Genomic DNA, 18,994 nt, shown 5'->3' on the forward strand with positions numbered 1-18,994 from the left:
TAATGCATCGGAAAAGAGATACTCGGGACCCCAAATAAAATCCTATCGTTTCCGTAGAAACGTATCTCGATTTAGAAGGACAATGCAGGAATCCAGAGTATTTCATATGGACGCAAATTGTGTGTTAATTCGTCAATGTGAGTTAGCGAGGGATGCAGTAAAGGAGGAATAATGCATCGAAAAGAGATACTCGGAACCCCAAATAAAATCCTATCGTTTCCGTAGAAACGTATCTCGATTTAGAAGCACAATGCAGGGAATCCTGAGTATTTCATATGGACGCAAATTGTGTGTTAATTCGTCAATGTGAGGGAGCGAGGGATGCAGTAAAGGAGTAATAATGCATCGGAAAAGAGATACTCGGAACCCCAAAGAAAATCCTATCGTTTCCGTAGAAACGTATCTCGATTTAGGAGGACAATGCAGGGAATCCCGAGTATTTCATATGGAGGCAAATTGTGTGTTAATTCGTCAATGTGAGGGAGCGAGGGATGCAGTAAAGGAGGAATAATGCATTTGAAAAGAGATACTCGCAACCCCAAAGAAAATCCTATCGTTTCCGTAGAAACGTATCTGGATTTAGAAGGACAATGCAGGGAATCCAGAGTATTTCATATGGACGCAAATTGTGTGTTAATTCATCAAAGTGAGGGAGCGAGGGATGCAGTAAAGGAGGAATAATGCATCGGAAAAGAGATACTCGGAACCCCAAAGAAAATCCTATCGTTTCCGTAGAAACGTATCTCGATTTAGAGGGACAATGCAGGGAATCCAGAGTATTTCATATGGACGCAAATTGTGTGTTACTTCGTCAATGTGAGGAAGCGAGCGATGCAGTAAAGGAGGATTAATGCATCGGAATAGAGATAGGCGGAACCCCAAAGAAAATCCTATCGTTTCCGTAGAAACGTATCTCGATTCAGAAGGACAATGCAGGGAATCCAGAGTATTTCACATGGACGCAAATTGTGTGTTAATTCGTCAATGTGAGGGAGCGAGGGATGCGGTAAAGGAGGAATAATGCATCGGAAAAGAGATACTCGGAACCCCAAAGAAAATCCTATCGTTTCCGTAGTAACGTATCTTGATTTAGAAGGACAATGCAGGGAATCCAGAGTATTTCATATGGACGCAAATTGTGTGTTAATTCGTCAATGTGAGGGAGCGAGGGATGCAGTAAAGGAGGAATAATGCATCGGAAAAGAGATACTCGCAACCCCAAAGAAAATCCTATCATTTCCGTAGAAACGTATCTGGATTTAGAAGGACAATGCAGGGAATCCAGAGTATTTCATATGGACGCAAATTGTGTGTTAATTCGTCAATGTGAGGGAGCGAGGGATGCAGTAAAGGAGGAATAATGCATCGGAAAAGAGATACTCGGAACCCCAAAGAAAATCCTATCGTTTCCGTAGAAACGTAACTCGATTTAGAAGGACAATGCAGGGAATCCAGAGTATTTCATATGGACGCAAATTGTGTGTTACTTCGTCAATGTGAGGAAGCGAGGGATGCAGCAAAGGAGGATTAATGCATCGGAAAAGAGATGCTCGGAACCCCAAAGAAAATCCTATCGTTTCCGTAGAAACGTATCTCGATTTAGAAGGACAATGCAGGGAATCCAGAGTATTTCATATGGACGCAAATTGTGTGTTAATTCGTCAATGTGAGGGAGCGAGGGATGCAGTAAAGGAGGAATAATGCATCGGAAAATAGATACTCGGAACCCCAAAGAAAATCCTATCGTTTCCGTAGAAACGTATCTTGATTTAGAAGGACAATGCAGGGAATCCAGAGTATTTCATATGGACGCAAATTGTGTGTTAATTCGTTATGTGAGGGAGCGAGGGATGCAGTAAAGGAGGAATAATGCATCGGAAAAGAGATACTCTGAACCCCAAAGAAAATCCTATCGTTTCCGTAGAAACGTATCTCGATTTAGAAGGACAATGCAAGGAATCCAGAGTATTTCATATGGACGCAAATTGTGTGTTAATTCGTCAATGTGAGGGAGCGAGGGATGCAGTAAAGGAGGAATAATGCATCGGAAAAGAGATATTCGGAACCCCAAAGAAAATCCTATCGTTTCCGTAGAAACGTATCTCGATTTAGAAGGACAATGCAGGGAATCCAGAGTATTTCATATGGACGCAAATTGTGTGTTAATTCGGCAATGTGAGGGAGCAAGGGATGCAGTAAAGGAGGAATAATGCAACGGAATAGAGATACTCGGAACCCCAAAGAAAATCCTATCGTTCCCGTAGAAACGTATCTTGATTTAGAAGGACAATGCAGGGAATCCAGAGTATTTTATATGGACGCAAATTGTCTGTTAATTCGTCAATGTGAGGGAGCGAGGGATGCAGTAAAGGAGGAATAATGCATCGGAAAAGAGATACTCGGAACCCCAAAGAAAATCCTATCGTTTCCGTAGAAACGAATCCCGATTTAGAAGGACAATGCAGGGAATGCAGAAAATTTCATATGGACGCAAATTGTGTGTTAATTTGTCAATGTGAGGCAGCGAGGTATGCAGCAAAGGAGGAATAGTGCATCAGAAAAGAGGTACTCGGAACCCCAAAGAAAATCCTATCGTTTCCGTAGAAACATATCTCGATTTAGTAGGACAATGCAGGGAATCAAGAGTATTTCATATGGACGCAAATTGTGTGTTAATTCGTCAATGTGAGGGAGCGAGGGATGCAGTAAAGGAGGAATAATGCATCGGAAAAGAGATACTCGGAACCCCAAGGTATATCCTGTCGTTTCCGTAGAAACGTATCTCGATTTAGAAGGACAATGCAGGGAATCCAGAGTATTTCATATGGACGCAAATTGTGTGTTAATTCGTCAATGTGACGGAGCGAGGGATGCAGTAAAGGAGGAATAATGCATCGGAAAAGAGATACTCGGAACCCCAAAGAAAATCCTATCGTTTCCGTAGAAACGAATCTTGATTTAGAAGGACAATGCAGGGAATCCAGAGTATTTCATATGGACGCAAATTGTGTGTTAATTCGTCTATGTGAGGGAGCGAGGGATGCAGTAAAGGAGGAATAATGCATCGGAAAAGAGATACTCGGAACCCCAAAGAAAATCCTATCGTTTCCGTAGAAACGTATCTTGATTTAGAAGGACAATGCAGGGAATCCAGAGTATTTCATATGGACGCAAATTGTGTGTTAATTCGTCAATGTGAGGGAGCGAGGGATGCAGTAAAGGAGGAATAATGCATCGGAAAAGAGATATTCGGAACCCCAAAGAAAATCCTATCGTTTCCGTAGAAACGTATCTCGATTTAGAAGGACAATGCAGGGAATCCAGAGTATTTCATATGGACGCAAATTGTGTGTTAATTCGTCAATGTGAGGGAGTGAGGAATGCAGTAAAGGAGGAATAATGCATCGGAAAAGAGATACTCGGAACCCCAAAGAAAATCCTATCGTATCCGTAGAAACGAATCCCGATTTAGAAGGACAATGCAGGGAATGCAGAAAATTTCATATGGACGCAAATTGTGTGTTGATTTGTCAATGTGAGGGAGCGAGGTATGCAGCAAAGGAGGAATAATGCATCGGAAAAGAGATACTCGGAACCCCAAAGAAATTCCTATCGTTTCCGTAGAAACGTATCTCGATTTAGAAGGACAATGCAGGGAATCCAGAGTATTTCATATGGACGCAAATTGTGTGTTAATTCGTCAATGTGAGGGAGCGAGGGATGCAGTAAAGGAGGAATAATGCATCGGAAAAGAGATACTCGGAACCCCAAAGAAAATCCTATCGTTTCCGTAGAAATATATCTCGATTTAGAAGGACAATGCAGGGAATCAAGAGTATTTCATATGGACGCAAATTGTGTGTTAATTCGTCAATGTGAGGGAGCGAGGGATGCAGTAAAGGAGGAATAATGCATCGGAAAAGAGATACTCGGAACCCCAAAGAAATTCCTATCGTTTCCGTAGAAACGTATCTCGATTTAGAAGGACAATGCAGGGAATCCAGAGTATTTCATATGGACGCAAATTGTGTGTTAATTCGTCAATGTGAGGGAGCGAGAGATGCAGTAAAGGAGGAATAATGCATCGGAAAAGAGATACTCGGAACCCCAAAGAAAATCCTATCGTTTCCGTAGAAACGTATCTCGATTTAGAAGGAAAGTGCAGGGAATCCAGAGTATTTCATATGGACGCAAATCGTGTGTTAATTCGTCAATGTGAGGGAGCGAGGGATGCAGTAAAGGAGGAATAATGCTACGGAAAAGAGGTACTCGACTCCCAAAAGAAAATCCTATCGTTTCCGTAGAAACGTATCTCGATTTAGAAAGATAATGCAGGGAACCCAGAGTATTTCATATGGACGCAATTTGTGTGTTAATTCGGCAATGTGAGGGAGCGAGGGATGAAGTAAACGGGGAATAATGCATCGGAATAGAGATACTCGGAACCCCAAAGAAAATCCTGTCGTTTCCGTAGAAACAAATCCCGACTTAGAAGGACAATGCAGGGAATCCAGAGTATTTCATATGGACGCAAATTGTGTGTTAATTCGTCAATGTGAGGGAGCGAGGGATGCAGTAAAGGAGGAATAATGCATCGGAAAAGAGATACTCGGGACCCCAAATAAAATCCTATCGTTTCCGTAGAAACGTATCTCGATTTAGAAGGACAATGCAGGAATCCAGAGTATTTCATATGGACGCAAATTGTGTGTTAATTCGTCAATGTGAGTTAGCGAGGGATGCAGTAAAGGAGGAATAATGCATCGAAAAGAGATACTCGGAACCCCAAATAAAATCCTATCGTTTCCGTAGAAACGTATCTCGATTTAGAAGCACAATGCAGGGAATCCTGAGTATTTCATATGGACGCAAATTGTGTGTTAATTCGTCAATGTGAGGGAGCGAGGGATGCAGTAAAGGAGTAATAATGCATCGGAAAAGAGATACTCGGAACCCCAAAGAAAATCCTATCGTTTCCGTAGAAACGTATCTCGATTTAGGAGGACAATGCAGGGAATCCCGAGTATTTCATATGGAGGCAAATTGTGTGTTAATTCGTCAATGTGAGGGAGCGAGGGATGCAGTAAGGGAGGAATAATGCATTTGAAAAGAGATACTCGCAACCCCAAAGAAAATCCTATCGTTTCCGTAGAAACGTATCTGGATTTAGAAGGACAATGCAGGGAATCCAGAGTATTTCATATGGACGCAAATTGTGTGTTAATTCATCAAAGTGAGGGAGCGAGGGATGCAGTAAAGGAGGAATAATGCATCGGAAAAGAGATACTCGGAACCCCAAAGAAAATCCTATCGTTTCCGTAGAAACGTATCTCGATTTAGAGGGACAATGCAGGGAATCCAGAGTATTTCATATGGACGCAAATTGTGTGTTACTTCGTCAATGTGAGGAAGCGAGCGATGCAGTAAAGGAGGATTAATGCATCGGAATAGAGATAGGCGGAACCCCAAAGAAAATCCTATCGTTTCCGTAGAAACGTATCTCGATTCAGAAGGACAATGCAGGGAATCCAGAGTATTTCATATGGACGCAAATTGTGTGTTAATTCGTCAATGTGAGGGAGCGAGGGATGCAGTAAAGGAGGAATAATGCATCGGAAAAGAGATACTCGGAACCCCAAAGAAAATCCTATCGTTTCCGTAGTAACCTATCTTGATTTAGAAGGACAATGCAGGGAATCCAGAGTATTTCATATGGACGCAAATTGTGTGTTAATTCGTCAATGTGAGGGAGCGAGGGATGCAGTAAAGGAGGAATAATGCATCGGAAAAGAGATACTCGCAACCCCAAAGAAAATCCTATCATTTCCGTAGAAACGTATCTGGATTTAGAAGGACAATGCAGGGAATCCAGAGTATTTCATATGGACGCAAATTGTGTGTTAATTCGTCAATGTGAGGGAGCGAGGGATGCAGTAAAGGAGGAATAATGCATCGGAAAAGAGATACTCGGAACCCCAAAGAAAATCCTATCGTTTCCGTAGAAACGTAACTCGATTTAGAAGGACAATGCAGGGAATCCAGAGTATTTCATATGGACGCAAATTGTGTGTTACTTCGTCAATGTGAGGAAGCGAGGGATGCAGCAAAGGAGGATTAATGCATCGGAAAAGAGATGGGCGGAACCCCAAAGAAAATCCTATCGTTTCCGTAGAAACGTATCTCGATTTAGAAGGACAATGCAGGGAATCCAGAGTATTTCATATGGACGCAAATTGTGTGTTAATTCGTCAATGTGAGGGAGCGAGGGATGCAGTAAAGGAGGAATAATGCATCGGAAAATAGATACTCGGAACCCCAAAGAAAATCCTATCGTTTCCGTAGAAACGTATCTTGATTTAGAAGGACAATGCAGGGAATCCAGAGTATTTCATATGGACGCAAATTGTGTGTTAATTCGTCTATGTGAGGGAGCGAGGGATGCAGTAAAGGAGGAATAATGCATCGGAAAAGAGATACTCTGAACCCCAAAGAAAATCCTATCGTTTCCGTAGAAACGTATCTCGATTTAGAAGGACAATGCAAGGAATCCAGAGTATTTCATATGGACGCAAATTGTGTGTTAATTCGTCAATGTGAGGGAGCGAGGGATGCAGTAAAGGAGGAATAATGCATCGGAAAAGAGATATTCGGAACCCCAAAGAAAATCCTATCGTTTCCGTAGAAACGTATCTCGATTTAGAAGGACAGTGCAGGGAATCCAGAGTATTTCATATGGACGCAAATTGTGTGTTAATTCGGCAATGTGAGGGAGCAAGGGATGCAGTAAAGGAGGAATAATGCAACGGAATAGAGATACTCGGAACCCCAAAGAAAATCCTATCGTTCCCGTAGAAACGTATCTTGATTTAGAAGGACAATGCAGGGAATCCAGAGTATTTTATATGGACGCAAATTGTCTGTTAATTCGTCAATGTGAGGGAGCGAGGGATGCAGTAAAGGAGGAATAATGCATCGGAAAAGAGATACTCGGAACCCCAAAGAAAATCCTATCGTTTCCGTAGAAACGAATCCCGATTTAGAAGGACAATGCAGGGAATGCAGAAAATTTCATATGGACGCAAATTGTGTGTTAATTTGTCAATGTGAGGCAGCGAGGTATGCAGCAAAGGAGGAATAGTGCATCAGAAAAGAGGTACTCGGAACCCCAAAGAAAATCCTATCGTTTCCGTAGAAACATATCTCGATTTAGTAGGACAATGCAGGGAATCAAGAGTATTTCATATGGACGCAAATTGTGTGTTAATTCGTCAATGTGAGGGAGCGAGGGATGCAGTAAAGGAGGAATAATGCATCGGAAAAGAGATACTCGGAACCCCAAGGTATATCCTGTCGTTTCCGTAGAAACGTATCTCGATTTAGAAGGACAATGCAGGGAATCCAGAGTATTTCATATGGACGCAAATTGTGTGTTAATTCGTCAATGTGAGGGAGCGAGGGATGCAGTAAAGGAGGAATAATGCATCGGAAAAGAGATACTCGGAACCCCAAAGAAAATCCTATCGTTTCCGTAGAAACGTATCTTGATTTAGAAGGACAATGCAGGGAATCCAGAGTATTTCATATGGACGCAAATTGTGTGTTAATTCGTCTATGTGAGGGAGCGAGGGATGCAGTAAAGGAGGAATAATGCATCGGAAAAGAGATACTCGGAACCCCAAAGAAAATCCTATCGTTTCCGTAGAAACGTATCTCGATTTAGAAGGACAATGCAAGGAATCCAGAGTATTTCATATGGACGCAAATTGTGTGTTACTTCGTCAATGTGAGGTAGCGAGGGATGCAGTAAAGGAGGATTAATGCATCGGAAAAGAGATAGGCGGAACCCCAAAGAAAATCCTATCATTTCCGTAGAAACGTATCTCGATTTAGAAGGACAATGCAGGGAATCCAGAGTATTTCATATGGACGCAAATTGTGTGTTAATTCGTCAATGTGAGGGAGCGAGGGATGCAGTAAAGGAGGAATAATGCATCGGAAAAGAGATACTCGGAACCCCAAAGAAAATCCTATCGTTTCCGTAGAAACGTATCTTGATTTAGAAGGACAATGCATGGAATCCAGAGTATTTCATATGGACGCAAATTGTGTGTTAATTCGTCTATGTGAGGGAGCGAGGGATGCAGTAAAGGAGGAATAATGCATCGGAAAAGAGATACTCGGAACCCCAAAGAAAATCTTATCGTTTCCGTAGAAACGTATCTCGATTTAGAAGGACAATGCAAGGAATCCAGAGTATTTCATATGGACGCAAATTGTGTGTTAATTCGTCAATGTGAGGGAGCGAGGGATGCAGTAAAGGAGGAATAATGCATCGGAAAAGAGATACTCGGAACCCCAAGGAAAATCCTATCGTTTCCGTAGAAACGTATCTCGATTTAGAAGGACAATGCAGGGAATCCAGAGTATTTCATATGGACGCAAATTGTGTGTTAATTCGTCAATGTGAGGGAGCGAGGGATGCAGTAAAGGAGGAATAATGCATCGGAAAAGAGATACTCGGAACCCCAAAGAAAATCCTATCGTTTCCATAGAAACGTATCTCGATATAGAAGGACAATGCAGGGAATCCAGAGTATTTCATATGGACGCAAATTGTGTGTTAATTCGTCAATGTGAGGGAGCGAGGGATGCAGTAAAGGAGGAATAATGCATCGGAAAAGAGATACTCGGAACCCCAAAGAAAATCCTGTCGTTTCCGTAGAAACGAATCCCGATTTAGAAGGACAATGCAGGGAATCCAGAATATTTCATATGGACGAAAATTGTGTGTTAATTCGTCAATGTGAGGGAGCGATGGATGCAGTAAAGGAGGAATAATGCATCGGAAAAGAGATATTCGGAACCCCAAAGAAAATCCTATCGTTTCCGTAGAAACGTATCTCGATTTAGAAGGACAATGCAGGGAATCGTGAGTATTTCATATGGACGCAAATTGTGTGTTAATTCGTCAATGTGAGTCAGCGAGGGATGCAGTAAAGGAGGAATAATGCATCGGAAAAGAGATACTCGGAACCCCAAAGAAAATCCTATCGTTTCCGTAGAAACGTATCCCGAATTAGAAGGACAATGCAGGGAATCCAGAGTATTTCATATGGACGCAAATTGTGTGTTACTTCGTCAATGTGAGGAAGCGAGGGATGCAGTAAAGGAGGATTAATGCATCGGAAAAGAGATAGGCGGATACCCAAAGAAAATCCTATCATTTCCGTAGAAACGTATCTCGATTTAGAAGGACAATGCAGGTAATCCAGAGTATTTCATATGGACGCAAATTGTGTGTTAATTCGTAAATGTGAGGGAGCGAGGGATGCAGTAAAGAAGGAATAATGCATCGGAAAAGAGATACTCGGAACCCCAAAGAAAATCCTATCGTTTCCGTAGAAACGTATCTTGATTTAGAAGGACAAGGCAGGGAATCTAGAGTATTTCATATGGACGCAAATTGTGTGTTAATTCGTCTATGTGAGGGAGCGAGGGATGCAGTAAAGGAGGAATAATGCATCGGAAAAGAGATACTCGGAACCCCAAATAAAATCCTATCGTTTCCGTAGAAACGTATCTCGATTTAGAAGGACAATGCAAGGAATCCAGAGTATTTCATATGGACGCAAATTGTGTGTTAATTCGTCAATGTGAGGGAGCGAGGGATGCAGTAAAGGAGGAATAATGCATCGGAAAAGAGATATTCGGAACCCCAAAGAAAATCCTTTCGTTTCCGTAGAAACTTATCTCGATTTAGAAGGACAATGCAGGGAATCCGGAGTATTTCATATGGACGCAAATTGTGTGTTAATTCGTCAATGTGAGGGAGCGAGGGATGCAGTAAAGGAGGAATAATGCATCGGAAAAGAGATACTCGGAACCCCAAAGAAAATCCTATCGTTTCCGTAGAAACGAATCCCGATTTAGAAGGACAATGCAGGGAATGCAGAAAATTTCATATGGACGCAAATTGTGTGTTAATTTGTCAATGTGAGGCAGCGAGGTATGCAGCAAAGGAGGAATAGTGCATCAGAAAAGAGATACTCGGAACCCCAAAGAAAATCCTATCGTTTCCGTAGAAACATATCTCGATTTAGAAGGACAATGCAGGGAATCAAGAGTATTTCATATGGACGCAAATTGTGTGTTAATTCGTCAATGTGAGGGAGCGAGGGATGCAGTAAAGGAGGAATAATGCATCGGAAAAGAGATACTCGGAACCCCAAGGAAAATCCTATCGTTTCCGTAGAAACGTATCTCGATTTAGAAGGACAATGCAGGGAATCCAGAGTTTCATATGGACGCAAATTGTGTGTTAATTTGTCAATGTGAGGGAGCGAGGGATGCAGTAAAGGAGGAATAATGCATCGGAAAAGAGATACTTGGAACCCCAAAGAAAATCCTATCGTTTCCGTAGAAACGTATCTCGATATAGAAGGACAATGCAGGGAATCCAGAGTATTTCATATGGACGCAAATTGTGTGTTAATTCGTCAATGTGAGGGAGCGAGGGATGCAGTAAAGGAGGAATAATGCATCGGAAAAGAGATACTCGGAACCCCAAAGAAAATCCTGTCGTTTCCGTAGAAACGAATCCCGATTTAGAAGGACAATGCAGGGAATCCAGAATATTTCATATGGACGAAAATTGTGTGTTAATTCGTCAATGTGAGGGAGCGAGGGATGCAGTAAAGGAGGAATAATGCATCGGAAAAGAGATACTCGGGACCCCAAAGAAAATCCTATCGTTTCCGTAGAAACGTATCTCGATTTAGAAGGACAATGCAGGGAATCGTGAGTATTTCATATGGACGCAAATTGTGTGTTAATTCGTCAATGTGAGTTAGCGAGGGATGCAGTACAGGAGGAATAATGCATCGGAAAAGAGATACTCGGAACCCCAAAGAAAATCCTATCGTTTCCGTAGAAACGTATCTCGATTTAGAAAGACAATGCAGGGAATCCAGAGTATATCATATGGACGCAAATTGTGTGTTAATTCGCCAATGTGAGGGAGCGAGGGATGCAGTAAAGGAGGAATAATGCATCGGAAAAGAGATACTCGGAACCCCAAAGAAAATACTATCGTTTCCGTAGAAACGTATCTCGATTTACAAGGACAATGCAAGGAATCCAGAGTATTTCATATGGACGAAAATTGTGTGTTAATTCGTCAATGTGAGGGAGCGAGAGATGCAGTAAAGGAGGAATAATGCATCGGAAAAGAGACACTCGGAACCCCAAGGAAAATCCTACCGCTTCCGTAGAAACGTCTCTCGATTTAAAAGGACAATGCAGGGAATCCAGAGTATTTCATATAGACGCAAATTGTGTGTTAATTCGTCAGTGTGAGATAGCGAGGGATGCAGTAAAGGAGGAATAATGCATCGGAAAAGAGATACTCGGAACCCCAAAGAAAATCCTATCGTTTCCATAGAAACGTATCTCGATTTAGAAGGACAATGCAGGAATCCAGAGTATTTCATATGGACGCAAATTGTGTGTTAATTCGTCAATGTGAGAGAGCGAGGGATGCAGTAAAGGAGGAATAATGCATCGGAAAAGAGATACTCGACTCCCAAAAGAAAATCCTATCGTTTCCGTAGAAACGTATCTCGTTTTAGAAAGATAATGCCGGGAACCCGGAGTATTTCATATGGACGCAAATTGTGTGTTAATTCGGCAATGTGAGGGAGCGAGGGATGCAGTAAGGGAGGAATAATGCATCGGAAAAGAGATACTCGGAACCCCAAAGAAAATCCTATCGTTTCCGTAGAAACGTATGTCGATTTAGAAGGACAGTGCAGGGAATCCAGAGTATTTCATATGGACGCAAATTGTGTGTTAATTCGTCTATGTGAGGGAGCGAGGGATGCAGTAAAGGAGGAATAATGCATCGGAAAAAAGATACTCGGAACCCCAAGGAAAATCCTATCGTTTCCGTAGAAACGTATGTCGATTTAGAAGGACAATACAAGGAATCCAGAGTATTTCATATGGACGCAAATTGTGTGTTAATTCGTCAATGTGAGGGAGCGAGGGATGCAGTAAAGGAGGAATAATGCATCGGAAAAGAGATATTCGGAACCCCAAAGAAAATCCTATCGTTTCCGTAGAAACGTATCTTGATTTAGAAGGACAATGCAGGGAATCCAGAGTATTTCATATGGACGCAAATTGTGTGTTAATTCGTCAATGTGAGGGAGCGAGGGATGCAGTAAAGGAGGAATAATGCATCGGAATAGAGATACTCGGAACCCCAAAGAAAGTCCTATCGTTTCCGTAGAAACGTATCTTGATTTAGAAGGACAATGCAGGGAATCCAGAGTATTTCATATGGACGCAAATTGTCTGTTAATTCGCAATGTGAGGGAGCGAGGGATGCAGTAAAGGAGGAATAATGCATCGGAAAAGAGATACTCGGAACCCCAAAGAAAATCCTATCGTTTCCGTAGAAACGAATCCCGATTTAGAAGGACAATGCAGGGAATGCAGAAAATTTCATATGGACGCAAATTGTGTGTTAATTTGTCAATGTGAGGGAGCGAGGTATGCAGCAAAGGAGGAATAGTGCATCAGAAAAGAGATACTCGGAACCCCAAAGAAAATCCTATCGTTTCCGTAGAAACATATCTCGATTTAGAAGGACTATGCAGGGAATCAAGAGTATTTCATATGGACGCAAATTGTGTGTTAATTTGTCAATGTGAGCGAGCGAGGGATGCAGTAAAGGAGGAATAATGCATCGGAAAAGAGATACTCGGGACCCCAAGGAAAATCCTATCGTTTCCGTAGAAACGTATCTCGATTTAGAAGGACAATGCAGGGAATCCAGAGTATTTCATATGGACGCAAATTGTGTGTTAATTCGTCAATGTGAGGGAGCGAGGGATGCAGTAAAGGAGGAATAATGCATCGGAAAATAGATACTCGGAACCCCAAAGAAAATACTATCGTTTCCATAGAAACGTATCTCGATTTAGAAGGACAATGCAGGGAATTCAGAGCATTTCATATGGACGCAAATTGTGTGTTAATTCGTCAATGTGAGGGAGCGAGGGATGCAGTAAAGGAGGAATAATGCATCGGAAAAGAGATACTCGGAACCCCAAAGAAATTCCTGTCGTTTCCGTAGAAACGTATCTCGATTTAGAAGGACAATGCAGGGAATCCTGAGTATTTCATATGGACGCAAATTGTGTGTTAATTCGTCAATGTGAGTCAGCGAGGGATGCAGTACAGGAGGAATAATGCATCGGAAAAGAGATACTCGGAACCCCAAAGAAAATCCTATCGTTTCCGTAGAAACGTATCTCGATTTAGGAGGACAATGCAGGGAATCCAGAGTATTTCATATGGACGCAAATTGTGTGTTAATTCGTCAATGTGAGAGAGCGAGGGATGCAGTATAGGAGGAATAATGCATCGGAAAAGAGATACTCGGAACCCCAAAGAAAATCCTATCGTTTCCATAGAAACGTATCTCGATTTAGAAGGACAATGCAGGGAATCCAGAGTATTTCATATGGACGCAAATTGTGTGTTAATTCGTCAATGTGAGTTAGCGAGGGATGCAGTAAAGGAGGAATAATGCATCGAAAAGAGATACTCGGAACCCCAAAGAAAATCCTATCGTTTCCGTAGAAACGTATCTGGATTTAGAAGGACAATGCAGGGAATCCAGAGTATTTCATATGGACGCAAATTGTGTGTTAATTCGTCAATGTGAGGGAGCGAGGGATGCAGTAAAGGAGGAATAATGCATCGGAAAAGAGATACTCGACTCCCAAAAGAAAATCCTATCGTTTCCGTAGAAACGTATGTCGTTTTAGAAAGATAATGCCGGGAACCCAGAGTATTTCATATGGACGCAAATTGTGTGTTAATTCGGCAATGTGAGGGAGCGAGGGATGCAGTAAAGGAGGAATAATGCATCGGAAAAGAGATACTCGGAACCCCAAAGAAAATCCTATCGTTTCCGTAGAAACGTATCTCGATTTAGAAGGACAATGCAGGGAATCCAGAGTATTTCATATGGACGCAAATTGTGTGTTAATTCGTCAATGTGAGTTAGCGAGGGATGCAGTAAAGGAGGAATAATGCATCGAAAAGAGATACTCGGAACCCCAAAGAAAATCCTATCGTTTCCGTAGAAACGTATCTGGATTTAGAAGGACAATGCAGGGAATCCTGAGTATTTCATATGGACGCAAATTGTCTGTTAATTCGCAATGTGAGGGAGCGAGGGATGCAGTAAAGGAGGAATAATGCATCGGAAAAGAGATACTCGGAACCCCAAAGAAAATCCTATCGTTTCCGTAGAAACGAATCCCGATTTAGAAGGACAATGCAGGGAATGCAGAAAATTTCATATGGACGCAAATTGTGTGTTAATTTGTCAATGTGAGGGAGCGAGGTATGCAGCAAAGGAGGAATAGTGCATCAGAAAAGAGATACTCGGAACCCCAAAGAAAATCCTATCGTTTCCGTAGAAACATATCTCGATTTAGAAGGACTATGCAGGGAATCAAGAGTATTTCATATGGACGCAAATTGTGTGTTAATTTGTCAATGTGAGCGAGCGAGGGATGCAGTAAAGGAGGAATAATGCATCGGAAAAGAGATACTCGGGACCCCAAGGAAAATCCTATCGTTTCCGTAGAAACGTATCTCGATTTAGAAGGACAATGCAGGGAATCCAGAGTATTTCATATGGACGCAAATTGTGTGTTAATTCGTCAATGTGAGGGAGCGAGGGATGCAGTAAAGGAGGAATAATGCATCGGAAAATAGATACTCGGAACCCCAAAGAAAATACTATCGTTTCCATAGAAACGTATCTCGATTTAGAAGGACAATGCAGGGAATTCAGAGCATTTCATATGGACGCAAATTGTGTGTTAATTCGTCAATGTGAGGGAGCGAGCGATGCAGTAAAGGAGGAATAATGCATCGGAAAAGAGATACTCGGAACCCCAAAGAAATTCCTGTCGTTTCCGTAGAAACGTATCTCGATTTAGAAGGACAATGCAGGGAATCCTGAGTATTTCATATGGACGCAAATTGTGTGTTAATTCGTCAATGTGAGTCAGCGAGGGATGCAGTACAGGAGGAATAATGCATCGGAAAAGAGATACTCGGAACCCCAAAGAAAATCCTATCGTTTCCGTAGAAACGTATCTCGATTTAGGAGGACAATGCAGGGAATCCAGAGTATTTCATATGGACGCAAATTGTGTGTTAATTCGTCAATGTGAGAGAGCGAGGGATGCAGTATAGGAGGAATAATGCATCGGAAAAGAGATACTCGGAACCCCAAAGAAAATCCTATCGTTTCCATAGAAACGTATCTCGATTTAGAAGGACAATGCAGGGAATCCAGAGTATTTCATATGGACGCAAATTGTGTGTTAATTCGTCAATGTGAGTTAGCGAGAGATGCAGTAAAGGAGGAATAATGCATCGGAAAAGAGACACTCGGAACCCCAAGGAAAATCCTACCGCTTCCGTAGAAACGTCTCTCGATTTAAAAGGACAATGCAGGGAATCCAGAGTATTTCATATAGACGCAAATTGTGTGTTAATTCGTCAGTGTGAGATAGCGAGGGATGCAGTAAAGGAGGAATAATGCATCGGAAAAGAGATACTCGGAACCCCAAAGAAAATCCTATCGTTTCCATAGAAACGTATCTCGATTTAGAAGGACAATGCAGGAATCCAGAGTATTTCATATGGACGCAAATTGTGTGTTAATTCGTCAATGTGAGAGAGCGAGGGATGCAGTAAAGGAGGAATAATGCATCGGAAAAGAGATACTCGACTCCCAAAAGAAAATCCTATCGTTTCCGTAGAAACGTATCTCGTTTTAGAAAGATAATGCCGGGAACCCGGAGTATTTCATATGGACGCAAATTGTGTGTTAATTCGGCAATGTGAGGGAGCGAGGGATGCAGTAAGGGAGGAATAATGCATCGGAAAAGAGATACTCGGAACCCCAAAGAAAATCCTATCGTTTCCGTAGAAACGTATGTCGATTTAGAAGGACAGTGCAGGGAATCCAGAGTATTTCATATGGACGCAAATTGTGTGTTAATTCGTCTATGTGAGGGAGCGAGGGATGCAGTAAAGGAGGAATAATGCATCGGAAAAAAGATACTCGGAACCCCAAGGAAAATCCTATCGTTTCCGTAGAAACGTATGTCGATTTAGAAGGACAATACAAGGAATCCAGAGTATTTCATATGGACGCAAATTGTGTGTTAATTCGTCAATGTGAGGGAGCGAGGGATGCAGTAAAGGAGGAATAATGCATCGGAAAAGAGATATTCGGAACCCCAAAGAAAATCCTATCGTTTCCGTAGAAACGTATCTTGATTTAGAAGGACAATGCAGGGAATCCAGAGTATTTCATATGGACGCAAATTGTGTGTTAATTCGTCAATGTGAGGGAGCGAGGGATGCAGTAAAGGAGGAATAATGCATCGGAATAGAGATACTCGGAACCCCAAAGAAAGTCCTATCGTTTCCGTAGAAACGTATCTTGATTTAGAAGGACAATGCAGGGAATCCAGAGTATTTCATATGGACGCAAATTGTCTGTTAATTCGCAATGTGAGGGAGCGAGGGATGCAGTAAAGGAGGAATAATGCATCGGAAAAGAGATACTCGGAACCCCAAAGAAAATCCTATCGTTTCCGTAGAAACGAATCCCGATTTAGAAGGACAATGCAGGGAATGCAGAAAATTTCATATGGACGCAAATTGTGTGTTAATTTGTCAATGTGAGGGAGCGAGGTATGCAGCAAAGGAGGAATAGTGCATCAGAAAAGAGATACTCGGAACCCCAAAGAAAATCCTATCGTTTCCGTAGAAACATATCTCGATTTAGAAGGACTATGCAGGGAATCAAGAGTATTTCATATGGACGCAAATTGTGTGTTAATTTGTCAATGTGAGCGAGCGAGGGATGCAGTAAAGGAGGAATAATGCATCGGAAAAGAGATACTCGGGACCCCAAGGAAAATCCTATCGTTTCCGTAGAAACGTATCTCGATTTAGAAGGACAATGCAGGGAATCCAGAGTATTTCATATGGACGCAAATTGTGTGTTAATTCGTCAATGTGAGGGAGCGAGGGATGCAGTAAAGGAGGAATAATGCATCGGAAAATAGATACTCGGAACCCCAAAGAAAATACTATCGTTTCCATAGAAACGTATCTCGATTTAGAAGGACAATGCAGGGAATTCAGAGCATTTCATATGGACGCAAATTGTGTGTTAATTCGTCAATGTGAGGGAGCGAGGGATGCAGTAAAGGAGGAATAATGCATCGGAAAAGAGATACTCGGAACCCCAAAGAAATTCCTGTCGTTTCCGTAGAAACGTATCTCGATTTAGAAGGACAATGCAGGGAATCCTGAGTATTTCATATGGACGCAAATTGTGTGTTAATTCGTCAATGTGAGTCAGCGAGGGATGCAGTACAGGAGGAATAATGCATCGGAAAAGAGATACTCGGAACCCCAAAGAAAATCCTATCGTTTCCGTAGAAACGTATCTCGATTTAGGAGGACAATGCAGGGAATCCAGAGTATTTCATATGGACGCAAATTGTGTGTTAATTCGTCAATGTGAGAGAGCGAGGGATGCAGTATAGGAGGAATAATGCATCGGAAAAGAGATACTCGGAACCCCAAAGAAAATCCTATCGTTTCCATAGAAACGTATCTCGATTTAGAAGGACAATGCAGGGAATCCAGAGTATTTCATATGGACGCAAATTGTGTGTTAATTCGTCAATGTGAGTTAGCGAGGGATGCAGTAAAGGAGGAATAATGCATCGAAAAGAGATACTCGGAACCCCAAAGAAAATCCTATCGTTTCCGTAGAAACGTATCTGGATTTAGAAGGACAATGCAGGGAATCCAGAGTATTTCATATGGACGCAAATTGTGTGTTAATTCGTCAATGTGAGGGAGCGAGGGATGCAGTAAAGGAGGAATAATGCATCGGAAAAGAGATACTCGACTCCCAAAAGAAAATCCTATCGTTTCCGTAGAAACGTATGTCGTTTTAGAAAGATAATGCCGGGAACCCAGAGTATTTCATATGGACGCAAATTGTGTGTTAATTCGGCAATGTGAGGGAGCGAGGGATGCAGTAAAGGAGGAATAATGCATCGGAAAAGAGATACTCGGAACCCCAAAGAAAATCCTATCGTTTCCGTAGAAACGTATCTCGATTTAGAAGGACAATGCAGGGAATCCAGAGTATTTCATATGGACGCAAATTGTGTGTTAATTCGTCAATGTGAGTTAGCGAGGGATGCAGTAAAGGAGGAATAATGCATCGAAAAGAGATACTCGGAACCCCAAAGAAAATCCTATCGTTTCCGTAGAAACGTATCTGGATTTAGAAGGACAATGCAGGGAATCCAGAGTATTTCATATGGACGCAAATTGTGTGTTAATTCGTCAATGTGAGGGAGCGAGGGATGCAGTAAAGGAGGAATAATGCATCGGAATAGAGATACTCGGAACCCCAAAGAAAATCCTATCGTTTCCGTAGAAACGTATCTCGATTTAGGAGGACAATGCAGGGAACCCAGAGTATTTCATATGGACGCAAATTGTGTGTTAATTCGACAATGTGAGGGAGCGAGGGATGCAGTAAAGGAGGAATAATGCATCGGAAAAGAGATACTCGCAACCCCAAAGAAATTCCTATCGTTTCCGTAGAAACGTATCTGGATTTAGAAGGACAATGCAGGGAATCCAGAGTATTTCATATGGACGCAAATTGTGTGTTAATTCGTCAATGTGAGGGAGCGAGGGATGCAGTAAAGGAGGAATAATGCATCGGAATAGAGATACTCGGAACCCCAAAGAAAATCCTATCGTTTCCGTAGAAACGTATCTCGATTTAGAAGGAGAATGCAGGGAATCCAGAGTATTTCATATGGACGCAAATTGTGTGTTAATTCGTCAATGT

This window comes from Schistocerca nitens, chromosome 2 (assembly GCF_023898315.1).
Source record: "Schistocerca nitens isolate TAMUIC-IGC-003100 chromosome 2, iqSchNite1.1, whole genome shotgun sequence".
Taxonomy (NCBI): domain Eukaryota; kingdom Metazoa; phylum Arthropoda; class Insecta; order Orthoptera; family Acrididae; genus Schistocerca; species Schistocerca nitens.